Here is a 17,063-nt window from a genome sequence, read left to right on the forward strand (position 1 = left end):
TTACAATATTATATCCTAAATACCATTCTGTAGGTCTCTTAACTGGTCCCACTGTCTCTGTCCCGCCCCCCCCCCCGCCCCCCAATCTTTCGGAAAGGAACATCCCTTCTGACTACCACTTCCTACTTTAAACTCTTTTCCTGTTCTCTTTTAACCTACTTTAAAGTGCCTTCTCCGTAGTTTCGGATGAAGATCACAACCCTAAAATCCGCATGTGTTACCCCCTGCCTACCGTTTCAGCTTTTCCCTGTGTTCCCCTTTTCTGTCTTACTTGGGACACACCTACCTTCTAGATTCCAGAGCCACGGGGTCTTTGCTCAGACCTGGGAGATCCTCCCCTCTCCTCTCTCCTAACCTCCCAACCCCCCTGAGTCTAACGTTCCAAATGAGGGTGGGTCCTGCCTTTTGTTTTTGTTGATCCTGCTGTGCCCTCTGCCTATTTTATTACCAGTGTGCCTGTGCTGGTTGCTGTGCAATAAATATTTATTTTGAACGAATGAGTGAATGGCTTGACTTTGTCTATCAGATGGATAGAACTTTTATCCTGGAGAACGAAGTAAAAACAGCCTTTCAGCTAGAGAGGGTGGCTTTGTTTCCAGCATAATCCGTGCCTGGAAATAATTACCCAAGCTCAGATGTCTGCTCTCCCTGAAACGATTGGTGGCCTGTCTTTCTTTCCCCCCAAGGATACAGCACTCTTTGAAATGCCCCCCTTCCCTCTGATTTCTTTCCTTCCCGATGCATTAATACCACTTCTGGTAGGGCCCTTTCCAAAACACAAGTCCGATTGTCTTGCTCTCCTGCTTTAAGTTTCTAAGGGCTCCTTAAGACCACAGTCTTGAGCAGAGATTCAAGGCCCTACTCCCTCCCTGTCCTTTCCAGGCTCTGGTCAGCGTCCCTGCGGAACCTGCCTGTTGCCCTATACAGCCTTCCAGCCCGAGTGTCTGTCTTGGGATATGCTAGTTCCTCTCCTGCTCATTGCTGGGGCACACCTTTACAGATCCTTCCAGACTAAGCTAAAGCCCTCCTCACTCTGGTCCTCCTTCATTGGAGCCCTTTAGCTTCCAACGTCAAAATCACCCTGGAAAGTCCCTTAAATTTGTCCATGAAAGTACAGTAATCAGCTCTGGTCAGGCATTCTTATACGTACTAAAGGCTTGAGAATTACCAAGCCAGGCTAAGGGAGGAATCAAAGACAAGGCCATGCACCTATTTCTAGGCATCAGGCATTACGCCTTGAAGACACCTGGCAAATTCCTCAAATACGGATGGGTGGAAGATTCTGAGGTGTTCTGCTGACTCCACGCCGGCTCTCGTCTGTTTAATACAGAGTTCCTTACAGCTATGCTGTTTGCTATATGTGGCTCTTTAAATTTATGTTAATTAAAACTATAGTTGCACTGGCCACATTTCAGTCACCTGGTAGCCACGTGTAGCCGAGGCGATTGCTGTCATTATAGAAAGTTCTATCCGACAGGGCTGCTGTGTAGCTTTCATACATTGGCGGGTGCCGTGCTGGATGCTGTTGGTGAAAATAACCCAGTCAGGGATTGGTGCAGCCCAGAATATGCTGAATAAACAATTACATCAGAACTGAAGTTTTGCTTGATCAAACCTCCTGGGGGCCTCCCATTTTTTTTTTTTTATTTTTTTATTTTTTTTAATTTTTTTTTTTTCAACATTTTTTATTTTATTTTTGGGACAGAGAGAGACAGAGCATGAACGGGGGAGGGGCAGAGAAAGAGGGAGACACAGAATCGGAAACAGGCTCCAGGCTCCGAGCCATCAGCCCAGAGCCTGACGCGGGGCTCGAACTCACGGACCGCGAGATCGTGACCTGGCTGAAGTCGGACGCTTAACCGACTGCGCCACCCAGGCACCCCCCATTTTTTGAAAAGAGAGAGCATGGCCGGCTCCCTGTGTTCTCAGGTTAGCATTTTTTTTTTTTTTTTTTTTTTGTAATGTTTGAGAGAGACCGAGCACCTGCACCTTGGGAGCGGGGGAGGGGCAGAGAGAGAAGGAGACCTAGGATCTGAAGTGGACTCTGCCCTGACAGCCAGGAATTCACGCAGGTCGAACTCACGAACCAAGAGATCCTGATCTGAGCCGAAGTAGGATGCGTAACCGACTGAGCCGAGGTGCCCTTCCGGTGGGCATTTCTTATTCGCGCTCCACTGAACTGCCTTTTTGCCAGGCCCTTTGGCATCTTGGAATACTGGTGGGGGACAAATACCATAGGATATGCCGGGCCACCCTCTCCCCAGCCTCCCAAATCAACCCTGCATCGTAGAATTCACTGACCTGTGTGTCAGTAGACGGATATGGGCACCAGGTCTCCCTCTCAACTCTGACCAACCTGGTGCTAGCGATTTAGAGTAGCTGCTCAGTAAGTGTTTTTAGAAAAAAGAATCTCTTCCGAGGATTACAGACTAATTAAGGGAAGAAAATGGATTATTGGATTTTCCTTTCAAACGATAAAGGCACTGCCTCTTTGAGACATAGGCCATTCCAGGACCCGGAGAGGGTCCCGCAGGACAAGCCAAGAGGATCCTTGGCTTCCTGCAGGATAGAGATCAAACACGAGCTAGGAGGAAGCAAGAGCAGAATTAACTGAATAGCATGACTGGTAGAGTATAGCAGGCGGTGTATCCGGGAGACTCAGAAAGGGAGAGGTGAGTTAGGGGTTTGCATTGGAAAGGGGTCCAAGGTCCATGTTCCTTCAGGAATCCAGGGTAGGAGTCCATCAGAGAGTCAGGTGAACAATAGGTGGTGTTCCATAAACCACTGAAGGCAGGGGTAGGGATGCCCGTGTCAACCAAGATTTGTTGGAAGCCAATGTCCTCGAGCTCGAGCTCGCTGCTTCTTAGATGGTATGAGGTGTGTGGGGGCCTAGGACGAAACTCAGAATGACTCGTTTTCATGCTTCCCCCTGGAGTGGAAACATAGCTTCTTGGGTTTACTCAGATGTGGTGAAATACGGAACGGGAGGAAAGGGGGGCTGGCAGAGACACAGCAGAGGTGGAGCCTTTCCAAAATGGCGTCTCTTCAGCTTCCCTATCTTATTTCCAACAAGCCAAAATATACGAAGAAAAAGCTAAAAAAATCTGTAGCCAGGTGTAACCAGTGTTAACGGTTTGGTATATTTTCATTTGCACTTTACCCCTCTTGTAAAAATATAAACAAACTTCTATTCTAGGGGCAGAAAACTTCTCTTTTTTTCTTCTAGATTCTTAGGCCAGTCTAATAATTTAATTGATACAGGACAGATTAACAGGATGAAAACAAAGAGAAGTTTAACAATGCATACATCTCCTGTGTACATGAGGGAGACCCAGAAAAACAGAGTAACTCCCCACAATGGCCAAAGCCAACACCTTAAATACCGTCTTTGGCTAAAGACAAAAGAGGTTGGGGGCGGGGAATCCGTTATGGGAGTCACCAGGAAAAGCACAGCAAACAAGGGTCAGGTCGTTATGCAGATTTAAGTTGTTGTCTTCCCCATTGATAAGAGTTTCTAGAGAGTTAGTCATTCTCATCTTCTTGGTCCGGCTAGGAAGACTTTCTTACAGATGGAGATTTTTCTTACACATGTAAATGTCTCTTACAAAAGGGTGATTTTGATTTGGTTTTCAGAGCTGCTCTCGAGTTTGCAGTTTCTTGAAAATAACCAGCCTGAGTTAATCCTTGTGCCAAAGAGACGTATTTTGGGGTGGCAATTCCTGCTTGACGGAATGCCAAGATGGTACCATGACGGGGTTGAACGGTCCAGAGCTTGGCTGCCCCAGCAAGGCGCCCTTTCTCTCTTACCCCAGTATTTGCCTTCTTGCCTTTTGCTGCTCTACTCTGCCTTGAAGAGACTTTCAAGGTTAGATTTAATTATCTTGACAATTAAGGAATAATGGAGACCTTGGTTTATGGGGAATCTTGTGTTCCATCCTAAGGTGTGTGTGTGTGTGTGTGGGGGGGGTCAGCCTGGAGGATTGTTTCATGTGGAAATGGGGACCCTGTGTGGCCAGATATTGTTTTTGTTTGCTTTTTTTTTTTTTTTAAACGTTGATTTATCTATGAGAGAGAGAAAGAGAGAGAGGGAATGCCTGTGCTCAAGCTCGCACAAGCAGGGGAGGGTGCAGAGTGGGAGGGAGACACAGAATCCGAAGCAGGCTCCAGGCTCTGAGCTGTCCGTGCAGTCCGATGCAGGGCTCAAACCCAGGAACCATGAGATCATGACCTGAGCCAAAGTCAGACTCTAAACTGACTGAGCCACCCAGGCGCCCCTTGTTTTGTTTTAAGAGAAGATAGTCATCTGGATTTATTCTAGATGTGGTTTCACCCAATTTAAAAATACTGATAACTAAAGTTGTAAAAGTATCAGCCAGCTGTGAGCGGATCGAATTCACCCTATGGTCCTTCAGTGGGCTACCACTGGCCCAGGCCATGTCTGTAGCCACCCCTAGACTGATGTCCTGGCGATTCCTCCCCATCTGGGTCACTGGGTAATTACATCAGCTGTCACTAGAGCCCCCTTCCTAATAAGGTTGATGTGGGTTTGTCCTTGACCTCTTTAACCGTCTTCAATAACCCCCTATCCCCACTCGGCAGTCCGGGGACTGTCTTTCAAGCCAGGTTGCTGTTCCTTGAGTTGGGACCGGACACCCTAGTAATTGGTGGGGATTGCTTGACAAATAAGTTATCTTTAAAATCTAGACTCCTCTCCAGGCTGTTGAGATGCTGACGCTTTGAGCGGCCGGAGAGAACGAAGATGGAGACCAGACAGAGCAGATTTGGTTTCTCTTGAATCACGCCCAGGAGTGGGATGGAGGGAAGATGAGCCAGCCAGGCCCATACTGCTGCCTTCACTAAGGGAAGTGCTCCCCGCGGGCCCTGGCATCCGATTGCAGGGACAGAATTGGTGCATCCTGGTGAGGATTAAGGGAGGCGTTGAAAAGAGATCCTCAGACTTAAAAGGGTCTGATGAGAAAAAGGGCAAAGAATCTGGACTAAAAAATTTGGTTAAATGGTCATCACACTGGGGGGTCTCCCAGTGGGGAGCATGTTTTCCCTGGAGAAAGTCATCCCTCCTTTTTAACGCTAAATGATTCTGAGACTGTCTCTCCTTGAGAAGAATGCAGAGTTGGGAAGTAGGTGGCTTGTGAAAACCTCCTGAGTTTCCCCCCTCTGGTTTCTCAGTAATTGTGTTTAGCTGCATGGCCCCATCCTGTTTGGCATATAAATCCTTACTTAATCCCCTACTTTTGGAGAAATGGACTCTTCAGGCAAGAAACAAGAATGGCTGAGGGGCGCCTGGGTGGCTCAGTCGGTTGCTCATCCGACTTCGGCTCAGGTCATGATCTCATGGTCTGTGGGTTGGAGCCCCGCGTTGGGCTCTGCGCTGACGGCTCAGAGCCTGGAGCCCGCGTCGGATTCCGTGTCTCCCTCTCTCTCTGCCCCTCCCCTGCTTGTGCTCTGTCTCTGTCTCAAAAATAAATAAACATTAAAAAAAAAAAAAAAAAAGAATGGCTGAGTACCTGTCGAGAAGGGAATTTCCCCTCTAGTGTTCTGGTGTTTCTCTTTCGCACCCTGAGATGGCCAGGTTCCCTTTTGAGCAATCTTCCCTATTGACCTCACAACCCTCCCGTCTTCTTGGACTGCGGGGAGAAATTCTTAGACCAGGGAAGAAAAACGGGAGTTTCTTGTGAGTCACCTCGGAGCTTTGTTAACACTGTTCCGTTGCTCATTTACCTGGTCAGATGTGTGTCCGCGGTGATGCCTCTTGAGCCAAGCCCAGAGCCGGGCCCCGTGCCATGCACGGGGCTATGGCAAAGAACTGCCCAGATGGAGCTCACATTCTGGAGGAGATTAGAAAAAAAAGTGAAACAGCAAAAGAAGAAAATAATTTTCGACAGTTTTCAGCTAGAGGTAATCTCAGTGAAGTCAATCGCGATCACACACCCACACCCACACCCACACCCACACACACATACCCGAACCCACGTTTCAGAATGATAAGGGGGCTGGAGGGTGATGTTTGAGCCGAAAGCTGAAGTTGCCAGGTACGGGAAGATTGCACATAGAACATTCTAGAGGGAAGTGGCAGCGAGTGTACATGAACTTGGCTTGTGTGAGGCCATTGTGGTTGGGTTCAGTGGATGGAAGAGGACAAGTGAGCGGGACCAAATGCGGCAATAAGTCTGGATGGGATGTTGGGCGCGCCCAGCGAGCGGCCTCGGCGGGTTTTACTCGGGGGCTGCCTCGTCTTATTTAGGTTTCAAGAAGGCTGCCTGCCGTAGAGGGCAAGTCAGGAGCCCTGGTGCTCGGATCAAGGTGGCGGCTGTGGCGGTGGGACTGAACGTGAACGGGCAGAAGACGGGCAGGGAACACCCTTTCTTTGCAGAGCGCTCGCTGTGTGTCAGGCACCACGTAGGCTCTAACTAACCTGTGCGGTTGAGCATCCTTAATACATTCCGCAGATAGCTAGGACTCTGAGGCCGGCTCTCTCCCAGGCTTCAAGAGCCCTGTTTGAGTAGGGGTGAGGAGGAGGAGTCCCAGGGCAGTTCCGAGGGCCACCTGGACTGTTCTGCTTTTCTCCGGGAGGAAATCCTGAGCCCTGCAGGGATTTTGAGCCTGGCTTGGTTGAACCTGTGCCAGCCCGTGAACGTTTGGGTCTCTCTTCATTGCACACTTTTTTTTTTTTTTTCAGAAACATTCTGGGAAGAGCTAGTCTGGTGCGAATCGAGGTGAAGGTACAGAAGGATTCGGGGAAACTGGCTTGAGCTTTCTGGGCCAATGTCTTCTCTCTGCCCTGGCTCCTCTTTCCCCCATTGGGGAACGATAATAGTCATAACTGGTGGTGCCTGTGACATGTGACACCTCCACTTGGCACATATTGTCTCGTGTAATTCTGAACCCTTTTAGAAAGATCCTCATTGTCCTGGCTGAATCCACTGAGGCACAGAGAGGCCGAGGAGCTTGCCAGAGGACACACAGCTGGTAGCTCTTGCTATCAGACCTCGTGGTAGGGCTGTGGAGCCCACACACCGAACCATAGAGCTGGCTTGACGCTCGCCCACACCCAGCATGCCCTCAGTGATAAGAGAATTACAAGGTGGTGCTGACGACCACAGGGAAGAAAGACCCTTGACTGGTGTAGTTCGGGGCTTTGGAGCGGGAGTCAGCCGCAGGGGAGTCCCCAGCATGTCTTTGAGCCTTTGAGCACATAAGTGACTTTGCTTTTCTGAGCTGCGTCTATCAAATGGGTGCAGAAACACCATGCCTACGCTCATGGGATTCCCCAGGGGCTCCATCAGGTAGCGCCTCAATAAATGGTAGGTGTGAATCACACGAGCCCTGTTTGGGAAGAAACTAGAGAAATATTTTCCTGGCTACACCCTCTCTCCTGACGTGTATTATTCACAAACTCCTGGTATTTCTCCTGCTCAGCAGCTTTTTGCCTGTGTGTAATCAATCCGGTTCTTACTGAATATATTCCATATTCATTCTATGTTTACCAGCCCCTTCATCATGGGCCTGTTTTTCTCCGGGCCTCAGTTTCTTCATCAGTAAAAGGGGGATACTCAGTACCTACCTTCTCACAGAACCATGGTGAGGGGTAAGTAAATTGCTGTTTGTGTTTAGAACAGTGCCTCCCAGATAAGTGGTCAACGAAAGGCATTTTTAATACAATAACATTACTATTATTATTTTCTCTGGCAGTCTTCCCTCCAGGGCAGGGACCTTCTGCTGACCATCTCCCAGGTAGCCGAGTTGTCTTGTTCCTCAGTGACTGTTGACCGACTGGTTCCTTTGTTTTCTTCTGTTTGAAATGTGCAGTCAGGGCCACCAGGTGAAACATTAGGCATCATTTTCCTTCCTAGTGGGTGCAGATGCCTCTGTGGGTGGTGTATTTACACAAGGTTGGACTTGCCTGGCAGCTCACTGGAAGCTTCTTTAGCCCTGAATTTCTCAGCCACGGCTCTGTTGACGTTTTAGGCCTGATCATTCTGCTGTGGGTCTGTGCTGTGCGCTGTAGGGCGGTTATTAGCACTATCCATGGTGCCCGTGCACTAAATGCTTCTAGCGACTTCTTTCTTTTTCTAGTTGTGACCACCAAAAATGTTTCCTGACTCTGCTGAGTGTCTCCGGGGGAGACCTGGCGAGGACTCCTGCTTCACACTGTTCTAAACACCTGAGCCCCCTAAAAATGGCACCAGATAGGTGCTGGGGGCATGTTCTGAGCTCCTCCTGTATGCTGGGCCCTGGAGATGCAGATGTGGCCCCTGACCAGGGCAGTACGTGGCATGGAGTGAGAGCTCCCTAAGTACCATTTTCATCCATAATTGCATAGCCTCTTGAAAATACCTTAAATAGTTTAATACCCGAACAGGGTCAGAAAGAACTGAAAGATGAACCCGGTGTTTCCCTTCTGTCCTGGTTGTTCCCCCAGGGCCTTTGCAGACCCAGAGCCTACACAGCCCCTACTTCTTCCATTCCGGTCTCTTTCTGGCCTTTTTTGACTTCGATTTTCTTACGTGTCAGTACATGAAGAGATCTCCTCTTCATTCCGTTTTCTGGCTGCATGATGATTTTTTGCATCTCAGTCTCCTGCTGGTGGCATCGAAGTTGCTTCCCATTCCCTTGGCTGTGCCGATGTGTCATCCTGTGCCCTTCTGAGAGCCGGGGGTGGGGTGGGATGGGGCAAGGGGAGGCCAGGCCACAGGATACATGCTTAGAGCCAGCGCAGTATGGGGGGCGTTCTGGGTCTGAAATCTCTGCTTCCTCAAAGGACCACGATGAGGTGACTGTCCAGGGCCTTGTCCCCTCTTCCCCAGCATCTTCTAGAGACTTTTCCTGTTTTCACGAAAGTGACCTTCGAGAGGCCAGACCCACGCCCAGGGCGTGTGAGGAACGCTGCCTGGTTACCAGTGGCACCTTTTCCCTCCGCCCCACCCGAGCCTCTCTCTTTCCCTTTTCTTCTCTCAGCCCGCTGCGGGCAGAGCCGCCTTTTTACCTGAATTGGCTTCTGATGGCTGTAATTCCCCAGTTGCAGTTTGAAAGCCACCCACCAGCACCTGAGCTTTCTAGAACCTGAGCTGGGCCAGGGGGTGGGACCCAGCTCAGCCTGGATAAATAATGCAGACGGCTTCCGCGCCAGCACTGCTCCTCCTGGGAGCCCTCCCCGCGGCCAGCTACGTAGCAAAGGCCAAAGGCAACTGGTTACTCCACACTTTCTTTGTGGTGACTTGGCAGAGTTAAGGGCCTCAAATATGTACACCCGTCAGACGCACTCAGCCTCTTGGGCCTGGGCCCGCTGGAGGGGGGTGGGGTGGGGTGCCTCGGTTTCTTGCGCGGGGCTGGGCCCTGCCTCCTCCTGCTTTGTGAAATTTGAAAGAGCTTGGCATTCTCGAACCAGGAAATTCCTGTTGCGATGTTGTCGTTTTTCCAGAAGTCCTCTTCCCGGCTGAGGGGGAGGAAAGGGCTGGGTGGTTGCGATTGCCTCTAGTTGTGGAGGGCACAACAGTGAATTCATTTGTAAATCAGCCTCTTTTCCCTAGATGGCAGCAATTTCTGGCCCGCCCGGCAGCGTTTAGAGGTTCACCTTTTACATATGAATGTGCCGCTTCGTCAGCACCCCTGCATTATGTCGGGAGAGAGAGAGCGGGAGAGAGAGAGCGGGAGAGAGAGAGCGCGAGAGAGAGCCGAGCCCCGGGGTGTTGGCAAGATGGCTTTCTCATTTCTGGGAGAGGCACGTCCGAAGTAAAGTTAATTAATCTGAAAATTATTGAAAGTAAACAAACGCCTAAAAACACCTTCCCGTTGCAGAGCGCCACGCTCCCTCCTGGTGGTCTCATGCAATTTGTTGTGTTTATTCGCATCCGGTGAAATCAATGGCCCTTCGGTGCTGTGCACTCTGCAGGCTTCCAGCCTAGCCGGGCTGCTGGCTATCGAGGGTGATAAATTAGAGCCGAAAGCCTCACGGGGACAAGCAGGCGCGGCCCCTGCCTCAGACTGCCTGACTGCAGAGAGGTGAGGGTGTCCTTGCCGCGCTGGGCCACCTAGTGCGTCCGAGACAGGAGCTGGCCTGGTAAGTGGTGACTCTTAGCCTGTCCTCTTTGCTTCTTCCTCCTCCCCCTGGGAGAGGCTGCTGAGGATCCGGAAGCAGGAATGTCTGCCGTGTGTGAGCCTCTGTTCTCTTTCAAAGAGAAGGGAGGCCCTCAGAGCAGCCCAGCTCTCTCGATGGCAGGTAAGCGCCCCTTCCCAGGGTTTACCCGGCCCTGGTTTGCTTTGCCCCCGAGGCACTCGGGATGGACGACCTTTTCCCCAGGTTGAGAATGACCCTTTTGTTCCACGGCCTCATTTCCGAGTCGGTCTTCCTTTTCCCAGTCTGGGTGAGAAGTTCACATTCTCAGGCAGGGAGAACTTGTAGAACCCCGGTGGCCTTTCCGGAGGAGGCCCCTCAGGCAGGCTGCAGCCTTGTCTCGAGGGTTCTGTGGTTCTGGGCATTCAGTGTGTGACCAGATTAGTCGTTTTCGCTCGTGGCTTGGGTATTCTCTGCTGTAAGGAAAATGTTACCCCCTTCTCATCCCCGTCCACTGCGCCCCATTTTCATTTCTGCTCTGGGTGAGGGAAATTTCCAGGCTTTGGTTTCATGATGATGTACCTACCAGCAGGAAAAGGCCCTAGGGTTCCCGGGTTCCTGGGGAGGGAGGCCTGTTTGGGTACCTGCTCTGGGTCTCGGGGCAACGCGTGGAGACGATTAACCATGTTTGTGCTTTGCCGTCTTCTGGGAGAGCAGCGAGTGACCATGTTTGCAGTGGCCTGTGGAGAGGGCCGGCTGTGACCGAGAGCGCTGTCCGCGAGTACCCTCCGAGCCCCGGCCAGCGCAGGCCTCTGCTTTCGGCCCTGCCTTCGCGGCTAAGGGGGGCAAGCCGGAGGTGGAGAAGTCCTGTCCTGGGCCCGTTCCGTGTCCGTGTTCTATAGGCTGGCGTTTCCATAACTCTGACCTTAATGTGCTCCTCTGAGAAAACAAGGTCTGTTTTTGCAGCAGGAGGGTTGGGGATGGAGGAGGGAGAGGAGGAGGAGGAGGGATGATTGCCGGTTTGACAAAACAGCTATCATTTATGGAGTGCTTACTCTTTGCCAGGCCTGAACTTCTTTAATCCTTTTGTAACTCCTCAAGGTACCATGATCTCCACCCTCCAGAAGGATAGAGGCACAGAGAGGTTAAGTAGCTTCCTTAAGCTGCACCTCTGGGCATAACCACTGTGGCACCCTGCCTGCACCATCTGCGGCCTGTTTTTTTTTTTTTTTAATTTTTTTTTTTAAACATTTATTCATTTTTGAGAGACAGAGACGGAGTGTGAGTCGGGGAGGGGCAGAGAGAGAGAGGGAGACACAGAATCCGAAGCAGGCTCCAGGCTCCGAGCTGTCAGCGCAGAGCCCAACGTGGGGCTTGAACTCACGAATCATGAGATCATGACCTGAGCTGAAGTTGGACCGTCAACCGACTGAGCCACCCAGGCTGCCTGATCTGCGACCCGTTTTATCAGAATGCGTGCCCCGGCTTCCGAGTGCGGTGGCCAACTTGTGGCCACCCTACCTGTGTGGCCCACGATGCCCGTCTCTGCCTGTTGGTTGGGTTTTTCCTCATTCAGGCCCCACAGGCTCACTGTCCACATTAAGGAAATTTAACACCCACCAAAACACACCATGAGTCTGATCCTCATGGGGAAGCGTTTGGCCTTTCAGCTGGGGCCCTTTTCTCTCTCCAGAGGAGACAATTCCCTGTGATGGTGTGTCATTTCCTAGGCTCTGGAGAATGTTGAGGGCTGTGACTCAGGTGCCGGATGTGGGTGGGGGTGGGGGTGCCTGGTGTGCCCGGGTCTGGCCAGCCTGGATGGAGATTGGAAAGGACTGTGGGGGAGGGGAGATGACCACACAGGCTCCCCACCCACAGCCTATTTTGTGGCCTGGGCCACGTTCTGGTGCCACCATTGGAATACCGGGAGGTGAATATGCCTCCTGGGGACTGCCTTTGAGAGAAGGCGCACATCGTTAGTCGGACAAACACGGTTTTCTACTGTCCTTGTTCCGGAGTGCTCCTTGTTTGTTTTTTTTTTTTTTGTTTTTAAAAAAAAAAAATTTTTTTTTAACGTTTTATTTATTTTTGAGACAGGGAGAGACAGAGCATGAACAGGGGAGGGTCAGAGAGAGGGAGACACAGAATCTGAAACAGGCTCCAGGCTCTGAGCTGCCAGCACAGAGCCCGACGCGGGGCTCGAACTCATGGACCGCGAGATCATGACCTGAGCCGAAGTCGGACGCTTAACCGGCTGAGCCACCCAGGCACCTCTGGAGTGCTCCTTGTTGAACACAACCCCATCCCATCACCCAACCCTGTGTTAGGAGTCCATCTTGCAGAGCTGAGGACCGCCTCTCCCTGCGTGAGGCTGTGTGCGGGCCTCAGAGTCGAACCACTGTCTGGGTTCAAATCCCAGCCCTGCCACTTGGGTCATCTTTAGCAAAAGTGACTTGGAGAGAAGTACCCCACAGGCATTTTGAACAGCGCCATCTACATTGTGTGTAGTAAGAGAAAGCCTTAGCTGTTAATCCTCGTGGCTCAGGAAAGCTAAGAGGCAGGGTTATCTTGAAGTACCATGTCCCTTAAGTCAGGGGACATCTGGGAAGGGCTGAGCAGGATTGTTTCTGGTGGTTCACCAGACACAGGTTGGAGAAGGATCTCATCACATGCTTGGTTCCCGATACGCAGTAGGCCTTCTCTTATTATTAAGATTTCAGCGGATGTCACAGGAGGGGAAAGTTCTGCTGTTTCCTGCTTCATGCCAAGCTGTTCTCCTGAGTCACTGCTCCGTCTTTTGCCTGGAGGAGCTCTTCTCCCTCGCCCACGTTAACTCCTTCAGAACCAGACTTATTTTGGGGCTGGCGGAGGGCTACGGTAGGACACGGAGGGTGGCTGGTGAGCCAAGGCAGAAGACTCACAGGCCGTGCTACTCACAGAAAGGACTTCCAGATCAAGGGTGAACCATTTCCCTGGTGACTCAGTCTATGGTGGCTCTTTGTCATCCTTCCAAGTTTATAGATGAAATGTGTTTAGCAATAAGTCCTTGTCAGAATTAAATCATTAAAGAAGGAGGAAAAAAAAAAAAACAACTTGAGTCAGCTTTCTGGAAGAGGTCCTTAAGAGGCTTTGTTGCCATGACTACAGCGAAGTCCACACCCCCCATTCGCTCACCACCTGAGGCCTACGTGTTTGTACGTGTTTGTACGTCAGAGTGCTGACCTGCCTCCTCCCTCCCAAGGACCGTGAATGCAGTTGGTGTTTTGCAGACTTTGAGTCTCAGTGACAGCCTCTGCCTTTGACAGATGTGTCTATTGCTTAGAGCTTATTAAACTCCTGCCCCTCGGACACAGCCGCTGATCTCTCGTTAACTCTGGAGGGAGTCGGTGTGTTTGTAGTCAGGAACAGAATTGGGGTTTTGATGGTTTGCTGGTATTAGAAGGTTGGGGTGCTCTTAGCTAGGGGCAGCCTTGGGTCAGACCCCGCCTCGCTGAGCAGGATCTTTGTTTCCCCCTTTCGGTTCCTGCTGGGCTGGGACAAACTCAGTCTGGCTTAAGTTGCTTATGTGTGTGTTTCTCCCCTCTTTCCCATGGAATTAATGAACTGGAAAGTTCAAAAGGGACTTTACTTTTTTTATTAAAAATTTTTCTTGATGTGTATTTTTGAGAGCGTACGCAGGGGAAGGGGCAGAGAGAGAGGAAGACACAGAGCCCCACGTGGGGCTCGAACTCACAAACCGCAAGATCGTGACCTGGGCCGAAGTCGAGCACGTAACCAACTGAGCCACCCAGGCGCCCTTCAGAATGGACTTTAAGGTCCTCTAGTCCTGTAGTTTTAATCTTTAGTGTTGGTGATATCTTTAGGAAGGTGAAGTAGGTGTGGCCCCCCCCCCACCCCTTGCCAGGAAGTTGTGTCCTTGTACAGAACTGTGGCTTGTGGATCATGGGTCCCTGAAGCACTTTCCAGGCTCCAGGTGAGAAGTTCTGGTCTGGCCCCTTCCTCCCTTGTGCCATTTTGCAGATGGAGTCTGAGTGGAAGAGAGACCGGCCTGGCGCCTCCTTGCTTGGCTGCTGTTTCCCCAGACCCAGACCAAGCCCACAGGTGGCAGTGGGGCAGGAGAGGAGCTGGGCTTACCGGTGTGGAACAGGGTTCTCTAGACTTGAGAACTTAGATTCCATCCCCTACACACACACCCTGGGGTGTGCATCCGGGTTCTCTGGAGGGCTTGCTACCCCACAGACCACCAGGCCCTAGGCTAGAGTGTCTGATTCTGCAGATCTGCGGGGCCTGAGAATGTACATTTCTTGCAAATTCCCAGGTAATGTCACTGCTGCTAGTATGGGGACTACTCTTTGGGATCTGTCGTCCCAGGGGGCCTCAGCCGCAGGTGGGTAGCTTAGACGCCCAAGGAGGGGCTGGTGCCCTTTCTGGCTGTCAAAGGCTGACTGTTGTTAGCTGCCTTCTGTGTTCTAGCTTGGTGATTCTTCAGGAGGCCAGTCCCACCCCCTCTGGGGGTGTTTGGGAAGTATGTGGGGGTGCTTTTAGTTGTCACTGTGTGTGGGAGTACTGCTGGCAGCGAGCGGCAGGGTGCCCAGGTGGTCCTTATGATGGGGAAGAGCTCTCCCTTCCAAAAATCTAGTGCGTTCCATTAAGAAACATGGAAACGCACAACTTGTTTTTCCTGAATGTGCCCCTAACTTTTCCACTGATGTGTCTTTGCTCGTGTACTTCCTTCTTTAAAAAAGTCTACCCTCCAACGGGCGCCTGGGTGGCTCAGTCGGTTAAACATCAACTTCGGCTCAGGTCATGATCTCGCACCCCGCATTCCATTCTCAGCTGACGGCTCAGAGCCTGGAGCCTGCTTCAGATTCTGTGTCTCCCTCTGTCTCTGCCCCTCCCCCGCTTGCATTCTCTCAAGGATAAATAAACGTTAAAGAAAAAAAATCTACCCACAGATGAAACAAAAACATCCCAAATACCCAAAGCTTTGCCTAATTGCTTTCAATTTTGGCCTGTCCCAGGTGCCATTTTGTTTGGGATGCATTTCCTTGTGGCCCCCAAAACACCTTTTCTAAACGCACATTTTCTGACAGTTGAGCAGGGTTATTTGGGTTTATCAGGTCCACATTCAACAACCCCCAAAACTCCTTCCTGCGGTCCCTCCAAGCCTGTGGTGATTGGTCCCAATGGTGTCTATCTGGTGACCTTTTTAAAATCCTGAATCGGGCCGTCGTCATTTGCTCATTACTGGCTTTGGTTTGCACCTGCTGCTTTTTATGTGAAACTAAATCTCCTGAATACCTCAGTTTACGTTTTATTTTGATAGTCTACACTCATGATACATAAAGTACACAAGGGTGCACCGTGAAAAATAATCCCTCCCCCATGCCCTGAATGTTTTCTTCCCCCAAGGCAACCACTAGTTCCAGTTTCGAGCTCTGTAATACTTTTGTGTTCATCCAGAATGTTCTAGGCTTGTGTGAACTTAGATATATGACATCTTTTTTGGGGTGTGTTGTCTATTAACGGTGCTTAGAAATGTGTTGCTTTTTTTTTAACTTAATGCAGAAGCTTGGAGATGGTCATGCATCCGTTTGTGTAGAAGTGTCTTTAAAAAAAATTTTTTTTTTGACATTTTTATTTATTTCTGAGACAGACCTGGAGCGTGAGCGGGGGAGGGGAAGAGAGCGACAGGGAGACACAGAATTGGAAGCAGGCTCCAGGCTCTGAGCTGTCAGCAGAGAGCCTGAGGTGGGGCTCAAAGCCGCCAACTGTGATGAGATCATGACCTGAGCCAAAGTTGGACGCTCAACCGACTAAGCCACCCAGGCGCCCCAAGGTGCCTTCTTATTCTTAAGGGCTGCAGAATATTCCACTGTATGAGAGGTGCCTGGCTGGCTCAAGAGCATGTATATGACTCCTGATCTCAGGGTTGTAAGTTCAAGCCCCATGTTGGATATAGAGGTTACTTAAAAAAAAATAAATAAATAAAAAAGGATATCCCACCATATGGCCGTGGTATGGTATTAGACTAGTCCTTAATTTGTGGACGTGTAAGTCATTTCCAGGCTTGGGTACAACACCCGGTGCCTCTCAGTTGAATTTTCTTGCGGGTACTCTGCTTCCTATGACTGTATCTGTGGAATGTGTTTCTAGGAGGACATTGTTGAGCCAAAGACTAGGTGGGGAAGGTGAGAGACTCTTTACTGTGAGGGTGGAGTGGGGTGGGGATCTCTGTGGGCCTGAGAGAGAGGAGGTTCCCTCTGGGGGAATGCCAGTCCCAGGCAGCACCTTTTCAGTGAGTTTTCCCCGCTAACTAGCTATGCTGTGCCTCTGGGCCAACCCTTTGGCTCTCTCTGGGCTTCCATTTTGATGTCTGTGGGATGGTCCTCCAAGCTCTGGGGTCTGTTCTCCCTCAAGGTGCCTGTGGTTAACATTTAATTTCCTCGCGGGGCTGTGTCTCAGCGCAGCACCCAAATGCTGAATGCTTATTCAGGATTTTTCTGAAGTTGCCCGGTGAGAATGGAGAGTTCCATCCTGTGGACTGGATTTCGCAAAAGCAGTTCACGGTCTCCTTTAACGAGCCTATTGGAAGATGCTCTGCCTTTCATTCAGAGGACCCCGCTCCCCCCGCCCCGCCCCCGGAGGCCTCGCTCGTATCCATCCTGGACCATGTTCATCTGCCCCAGTGGCCCCTGTCCACACTCGGAGGTCGGCGACGCGTGGCGCGGCCCGCGTGCTGGGGCTCGCCCGCAAGTTAGATCTGGAGGAGGAGCGTCGTCAGGTTACCTTTGGGGGTAGTCGTCGTTCTGGATTCCACACCCCACCCCGCCACCTCTGCTCTCACGCACCGTCTCTCCTCGTGCCTGTAACATCTTTCTCAGAACGTAAGGCGCGTCACGCTGCGCCATTGTTGCGTCCCTACGCTCATGAGACAGCCGTCGGGCATGGAATGAATGGATCCAAGGCCTTGCAGGTGAAGAGTGGGTGG

The 17,063-nt window shown here is 51.0% G+C and overlaps 1 protein-coding gene across 19 annotated transcripts in view; it reads left to right on the top strand.

Annotated features, from left to right (window-relative positions):
- Window positions 1–17,063, top strand: part of ZMYND8 (zinc finger MYND-type containing 8) — a 124,437-nt gene that overhangs the window by 21,017 nt on the left and 86,357 nt on the right. Inside the window, exon 1 of one of the 19 annotated variants that reach the window (XM_049649921.1) lies at window positions 14,945–17,048. The exons of the other annotated variants lie outside the window; for them this stretch is intronic. The gene's annotated coding sequence lies outside the window, so the exon portion shown is untranslated. Of the gene's footprint in view, window positions 1–14,944; window positions 17,049–17,063 lie in introns of those variants that run through there. 19 annotated transcript variants of the gene reach the window in all.

This window comes from Panthera uncia (assembly GCF_023721935.1).
Source record: "Panthera uncia isolate 11264 chromosome A3 unlocalized genomic scaffold, Puncia_PCG_1.0 HiC_scaffold_11, whole genome shotgun sequence".
Taxonomy (NCBI): Eukaryota; Metazoa; Chordata; class Mammalia; order Carnivora; family Felidae; genus Panthera; species Panthera uncia.